The 6,985-nt window shown below is 42.6% G+C and overlaps 1 long non-coding RNA gene across 2 annotated transcripts; it reads right to left on the bottom strand.

Moving 5' to 3' along the window:
• Window positions 1-5,175: 5,175 nt before the first annotated feature.
• On the bottom strand, window positions 5,176-6,961 carry LOC129845679 (uncharacterized). Of its 2 annotated transcripts, XR_008758065.1 has the most exons (4): window positions 6,363-6,961; window positions 6,217-6,258; window positions 5,794-6,117; window positions 5,176-5,637 (listed from the first exon to the last, which is right to left on the bottom strand). It is a non-coding gene; the product is annotated as an uncharacterized LOC129845679 (long non-coding RNA). The 2 variants fall into 2 exon arrangements; XR_008758064.1 differs by having other exon boundaries at window positions 6,217-6,961.
• Between the last annotated feature and the right edge of the window lie 24 nt (window positions 6,962-6,985).

The raw sequence follows: 6,985 nt of genomic DNA, 5'->3' as shown, positions 1-6,985 counted from the left end.
AGGACGAACAATGGGTGTCAAAACAAAAGCTTTCCAATGTCCAGTAGGAAGAACTGACTCAATGTTATAGCAGATGGTGGTTTGTGAGGCCAGCAGGGCTGTGGTTGGCTGCAGGCCCCAGGGAGCACAGCAGTGTTGGGAATTTTCAACTTAAATTACAACTTTACTTGATACCTCTCACTAGCTTGGTTTCCATCCAAATATGGACCTTTCTTTAATGATATGCATGTATATCTAAAATGTGGAGAGCTTGACTTTCTCACTACTTGTTTTTTTGTAAGAAGTGTTGACAAGCTGAATGTACCGAGCGGTCTGTTTATAAAACTACTAGCGCACAGCTCGGACACCCATACATACCCCACAAGACATGCCACCAGAGGTCTCTTAACAATCACCAAGTCCGGACTACGGAAGGTACAGAGTCATGAATACGTTGCAATCTATTCCGCATCAGGATCAGATTTAAAGAAACCCCTTACGGAACAGCGGGGACTGAAGAGATGCAGCAGTTCCTCAAAATTGCGAGCTTGCACCGCGAGATTGCTCCAGACCACAAGGGGGAGTTGGCGCACTGGAGGATGAATTAGTTGGGTAACATGGATAAATAGGATGTTTCATTTACATAATATGCTTATGTGAGTTGTCATTAGAATGTGTCCCTTTGGACTATACTGTTGACAGTTGCACGTTTCCCTTCTCAGCTAGGGCTCAGTCACTTGGGGCCCAGAGAGGGGAGATGTCAGAATGGAACATTGTCTTCATATGTGAAGGGATGGCGTGATTAAGGGGAAACCAATTATCTCTTGTCTCAACAATGTCTGTGCGCAAGTCACTACCCTCAGTGAGCTTGTCCAGGAGTGGGGAGAAGAGGAGGTTTACTTGGTGGCATCAAATGTATTTATATAGCTCTTCTTACATTAGCTGATATCTTAGTGCTGTATAGAAACCCAGCCTAAAACCCCAGTAGGCAAGCAATGCAGGTGTAGAAGCACGGTGGCTAGGAAAAACTCCCTAGAAAGGCCAAAACCTAGAGAGGAACCAGGCTGAGGGGTGGCCAGTCCTCTTCTGGCTGTGCTGGGTGGAGATTATAAAAGAACATGGCCAAGATGTTCATAAATGATCAGCATGGTCAAATAATAATAATCACAGTTATCGAGGGTGCAGCAAGTCATCACCTCAAGAGTAAATGTCAGTTGGCTTTTCATAGCCGATCATTAAGAGTATCTCTACCGCTCCTGCAGTCTGAGTTGAAAACGGCAGGTCTGGGACGGGTAGCACATCCGTTGAACAGGTCAGGGTTCCATAGCTGCAGGCAGAATAGTTGAAACTGGAGCAGCAGCACGGCCAGGTGGGCTGGGGACAGCAAGGTAATACTGAGGCATGGTACTAGGGCTCAGGTCCTCAGAGAGAGAAAGAGAATTAGAGAGAGCATACTTAAATTCACACAGGACACCGGCTAAGACAGGAGAAGTACTCCAGATATAACAAACTGACCCTAGCCCCCCGACACATAAACTACTGCAGCATAAATACTGGAGGCTGAGACAGGAGGGGTCAGGAGACACTGTGGCCCCATCCGATGATACCCCCGGACAGGGCCAAACAGGAAGGATATAACCCCACCCACTTTGCCAAAGCGCAGCCCCCACACCACTAGAGGGATATCTTCAACCACCAACTTACCATCCTGAGACAAGGCCGAGTATAGCCCACAAAGATCTCCGCCACGGCACAACCCAAGGGGGGGGGGGCGCCAACCCAGACAGGAAGATCACGTCAGTGACTCACCCCTCCTAGGGACGGCATGAAAGAGCACCAGTAAGCCAGTGACTCAGCCCCTGTAATAGGGTTAGAGGCAGAGAATCCCAGTGGAGAGAGGGGAACCGGCCAGGCAGAGACGGTAAGGGCGGTTCGTTGCTCCAGAGCCTTTCCGTTCACCTTCACACTCCTGGGCCAGACTACACTCAATCATTTGACCCACTGAAGAGATGAGTCCTCAGTAAAGACTTAAAAGTTGAGACCAAGTCTGCGTCTCTCATATGGGTAGGCAGACCATTCCATAAAAATTTGAGCTCTATAGGAGAAAGCCCTGCCTCCAGCTGTTTGCTTAGAAATTCTAGGGACAATAAGGAGGCCTGCGTCTTGTGACCGTAGCGTAAGTGTAGGTATGTACGGCAGGACCAAATCGGAAAGAGGGGTAGGAGCAAGCCCATGTAATGTTTTATAGGTTAGCAGTAAAACCTTGAAATTAGCCCTTGCCTTAACAGGAAGCCAGTGTAGGGAGCCTAGCACTGGAGTAATATGATAACAATTTTGGGTTCAAGTCAGGATTCTAGCAGCCGTATTTAGCACTAACTGAAGTTTATTTTGTGCTTTATACAGGTAGCCGGAAAGTAGAGCATTGCAGTAGTCTAACCTAGAAGTAACAAAAGCATGGATTACTTTTTCTGCATCATTTTTGGACAGAATGTTTCTGATTTTTGCAATGTTACGTAGATGGAAATAAGCTGTCCTTGAAACAGTCTTGATATGTTCGTCAAAAGAGAGATCAGGGTCCAGAGTAACGCCTAGGTCCTTCACAGTTTTATTTGAGACGACTTTACAACCATCAAGATTAATTGTCAGATTCAACAGAAGATCTCTTTGTTTCTTGGGACCTAGAACAAGCATCTCTGTTTTGTCTGAGTTTAAAAGTAGAAAGTTTGCAGCCATCCACTTCCTTATGTCTGAAACATAGGCTTCTAGTGAGGGCAATTTTGGGGCTTCACCATGTTTCATTGAAATGTACAGCTGTGTGTCATCCTCATAGCAGTGAAAGTTAACATTATGCTTTCGAATGACATCCCCAAGAGGTAAAATATATAGTGAAAACAATAGTGGTCCCAAAACGGAACATTGAGGAACACCGAAATGTACAGGTGATTTGTCAGAGGACAAACCATTCACAGAGACAAACTGATATCTTTCCGACAGATAAGATCTAAACCAGGCCAGAACTTGTATGTGTAGACCAATTTGGGTTTCCAATCTCTCCAAAAGAACGTGGTGATCGATGGTATCAAAGGCAACACTAAGGTCTAGGAGCACGAGGACAGATGCAGAGCCTCGGTCTGCACCATTTAAAGGTAATTTACCACCTTCACAAGTGCAGTCTCAGTGCTTTGATGGGGTCTAAAACCAGACTAAAGCATTTTGTATACATTGTTTGTCTTGTCAACAGCTTTCTAAAATTGAGAGGAATGGAAGATTCGATATAGGCCGATAGTTTTTTATATTTTCTGGGTCAAAGTTTGGCTTTTTCAAGAGAGGCTTTATTACTGCCACTTTTAGTGAGTTTGGTACGCATCCGGTGGATAGAGAGCCGTTTATTATGTTCAACATAGGAAGGCTGAGCACAGGAAGCAGCTCTTTCAGTAGTTTAGTTGGAATAAGGTCCAGTAGGCAGCTTGAAGGTTTAGAGGCCATGATTATTTTCATCATTGTGTCAAGAGATATAGTACTAAAACACTTAAGTGTCTCTCTTGATCCTAAGTCCTGGCAGAGTTGTGCAGAGTCAGGACAGCTGAGCTTTGGAGGAATACGCAGATTTAAAGAGGAGTCCGTAATTTGCTTTCTAATGATCATGATCTTTTCTTCAAAGAAGTTCATGAATTTATTACTGCTGAAGTGAAAGCCATCCTCACTTGGGGAATGCTGCTTTTTAGTTAGCTTTGCGACAGGATCAAAATGAAATTTCGGCTTGTTCTTATTTTCCTCAATTAAGTTGGAAAAATAGAATGATCAAGCAGCAGTGAGGGCTCTTCGATACTGCACGGTACTGTCTTTCCAAGCTAGTCGGAAGACTTCCAGTTTGGTGTGGCGCCAGTTCCGTTCCAATTTTGTGGAAGCTTGCTTCAGAGCTCGTGTATTTTCTGTATACCAGGGAGCTAGTTTCTTATGACAAACGTTTGTAGTTTTTAGGGTTGCGACTGCATCTAGGGTATTGCGCAAGGTTAAATTGAGTGTCTCAGTTAGGTGGTTAATTGATTTTTGACCTCTGACGTCCTTGGGTAGGCAGAGGGAGTCTGGAAGGGCATCAAGGAATCTTTGTGTTGTCTGAGAATTTATAGTACAACTTTTGATGCTCCTTAGTATATTGAGTTATGCCTTGGATGAGGTAATGTTTTGGTACTATGAAGTACCAGGAACGAGATTAGAACCTCGTTTTAGAGACCAAACTGAGCGATAATTTATAGCAAATGCAATCTGGCTAAGGGATACTCCTTTCTCAAGTAAAAGGCCCTTTGTGAAGTTTTCCTAAGATCTGTGGTTCGTCATGTAAGTTGAGAGGGGTATATCTTTGCTATAAAAGATCTCAGTTGCCAATATGTTGGAACTCTCAACAATAGATAGATAGTGAATAGTTGAATAGATAGTGAATTGTTGAAAGTCACAGGGCTTTGGTATTATTAAAGATGAAGTTTAAGTATAACTCTGACTGGTGTGTGGTTTGTAACTCTCCTCATTTGGTAATACAGGAAATTGCCACGACAGCACTCATAATGCATTTGGGTCCCAAGGCTTTGTGATGACGAAATCTGACGCGAGCCACCGTTGCCGTGTGGCGCTCAACGAAGATGGCTGACGTCTTAACGAGTCAAGCAAATGTACAATTTGAGAGGAATGTGTTAATGTAGAGACAAACGCATTGACTGCACAATTGTGTAAGCTTGCCTTGCAATGCAGCTGAAGTAACATAGCTAGCTAACTATTTACTTGCTTATTGTGTCGGGTTAAAAATAACTATGTAGCCGATCTGGGTATGGACCCTAAAACGTAAAGTTCTGAACTAATATTCATACCAATCTATGAACCTCAAGTCTGAATGGCATTAATGAAGCCTAGAGTAGAATATAACTTTAATGTGCCAAGGATGCAAGTCCTATTTACATATGTACTGTAGTCTGTACATTGAATATATTCACCGATCATGTACTCTTCCTTGGCAAATAAAGGTGCGGTTCAGGTATGACTGAGACAGTCTTTTTCAGTCATATCAAACGCCATTATTTAAATGATGCGGTGTCTGCATGTATTACAATTATACACTTCAACAGTGTTTACTGCTCCTGGGATATCAATGATTACACATTGTAACTATACAATAGACTAAACATGATTGGTCTGTAATTCATATATACAGAGAGAGAAAAACCTATGCACATTTAACTCCATTAATCTGAGGACGGACACAGGATAGTATTTCAACCAGTGGAGAATGTGAAACGCTTTATTGAAAGAAGTGCATTTTAATTGTAATATTATAAATACAAGTTCAATCTTGGGCGGGTAGGTGGACTAGTAACCGGAAGGTTGCAAGATCGAATCCCCGAGCCGACAAGGTCTGTCCTTCTGCCCCTGAACAAGGCAGTTCTTAGGCCGTCATTCTTATCTGACTTGCCTAGTTAAAAAAAAAAAAAAAGTAGGCAAATCTGTACTTCAATGCACATATGGTGTGCATTAGAAGATGAGGTGGGGAGAGAGGTAAGAACAGCGGCAGATAGCATATGATTCATGAATGACAGTGCTACCCTAATATTCTCTCAGTTCATCACAATTGCGCTGTCGGGACTGGATTCCTCTCACATCAAAACATACCTGCAGACGAGAGAGCATGATTAAGCCTTGTTTTCTTTTGTCTAACACGGTCAGTCATCTTAAATCAGGAGGTGAAATGCAAAACTGACCTTGGATCTCAATGTAAAGCATCTCTTTAATAATACTTCCTGTTGACTCAACCAAGTGACATCTCACCTATGATCAGGCTGTGCCCTCTGTCAGCCAGTTCAGATGCGGGAGAGGTTCAACAAAACAGCTGATATAACCGAGAAGATTTAGGGGGAGAGGGATGACGTGAGTGGCTACAGAGTACTTTAAGCTGAAAAACAGACCCATGAGGACAAACAATAGAAGATAATGCCAATAGGTGTCTGCGTCACATACAGTATCCCCTTTCAAAGTGTACCTGAAACATTTAAATATAGAGGGCTGTGTTTCTCACCACTTGGTTATTGCAAGGCTAACCCATGACTTAGCAACAGATAGTCCAGTGAAAATGGCTGTAAATCTGCTCGCTCTCTGAAAGTAAAGAAAACAATAACTGAGATATGACAGTTCAATCTAAAGCAGCACATGTCATTTTTTGAGGATACGTCAATACAGCCCAGTGCTGCTTACCTGAGATGCCATCTTCGTAGGTGTCCGCTTTGACTTCCTTTTCTGTCGGGGAAAAAATAGCTGTCAGAACAATTATTTTTGATTTCGACAAAAAGACACAAATGTACCTTCATAGCATATAACAATTTGCCTGTGAATAACCACACCTTCATACAAACGTGCAACTGTATGCAGAATTCTTGATGCGCAACTGAAGACGCTGCCCTATCCTGCCAGCACGCCCACAAGCGAGCCACTCCGGAGCAGAATGATGACACGTGGAAGAGGGAAAGGAATGATAGAGGAACAGCAATATGAACATTGTCTGGAAAAATGCATGGTTAAGGCCTTACAAATACTGTATACCAAACAAAGTTAATACCCCTCTACCACTTCTCTCTCCCAGATCCGGAATCCTCCTCATCAAAAAAGCTGACTAGCATAGCCTAGCCTAACGGGACAGGGATATCATATAATATAATTTTCATGAAATCACAAGTCCAATACAGTAAATGAAAGATAAACATCTTGTGAATCCAGCCATCATTTCCGATTTTTTAAATGTTTTACAGCGAAAACACAATATGTATTTCTATTAGCTAACCACAATAACCAAAGACTCAACCGCATATTTTCACCATGTTTCTACCGCATCGGTAGCTATCACAAAACCGACCAAATAGAGATATAATTAGTCACTAACCAAGAAACAACTTCATCAGATGACAGTCTTATAACATGTTATACAATACATTTATGTTTTGTTCGAAAAATATGCATATTTGAGGTA

The sequence above is a fragment of the Salvelinus fontinalis genome, unplaced genomic scaffold, assembly GCF_029448725.1.
Source record: "Salvelinus fontinalis isolate EN_2023a unplaced genomic scaffold, ASM2944872v1 scaffold_0337, whole genome shotgun sequence".
NCBI classification, from domain to species: Eukaryota; Metazoa; Chordata; class Actinopteri; order Salmoniformes; family Salmonidae; genus Salvelinus; species Salvelinus fontinalis.
The sequence above is the reverse complement of the archived record's forward strand: the minus strand, read 5'-3'. Positions and strand labels throughout refer to the sequence as shown.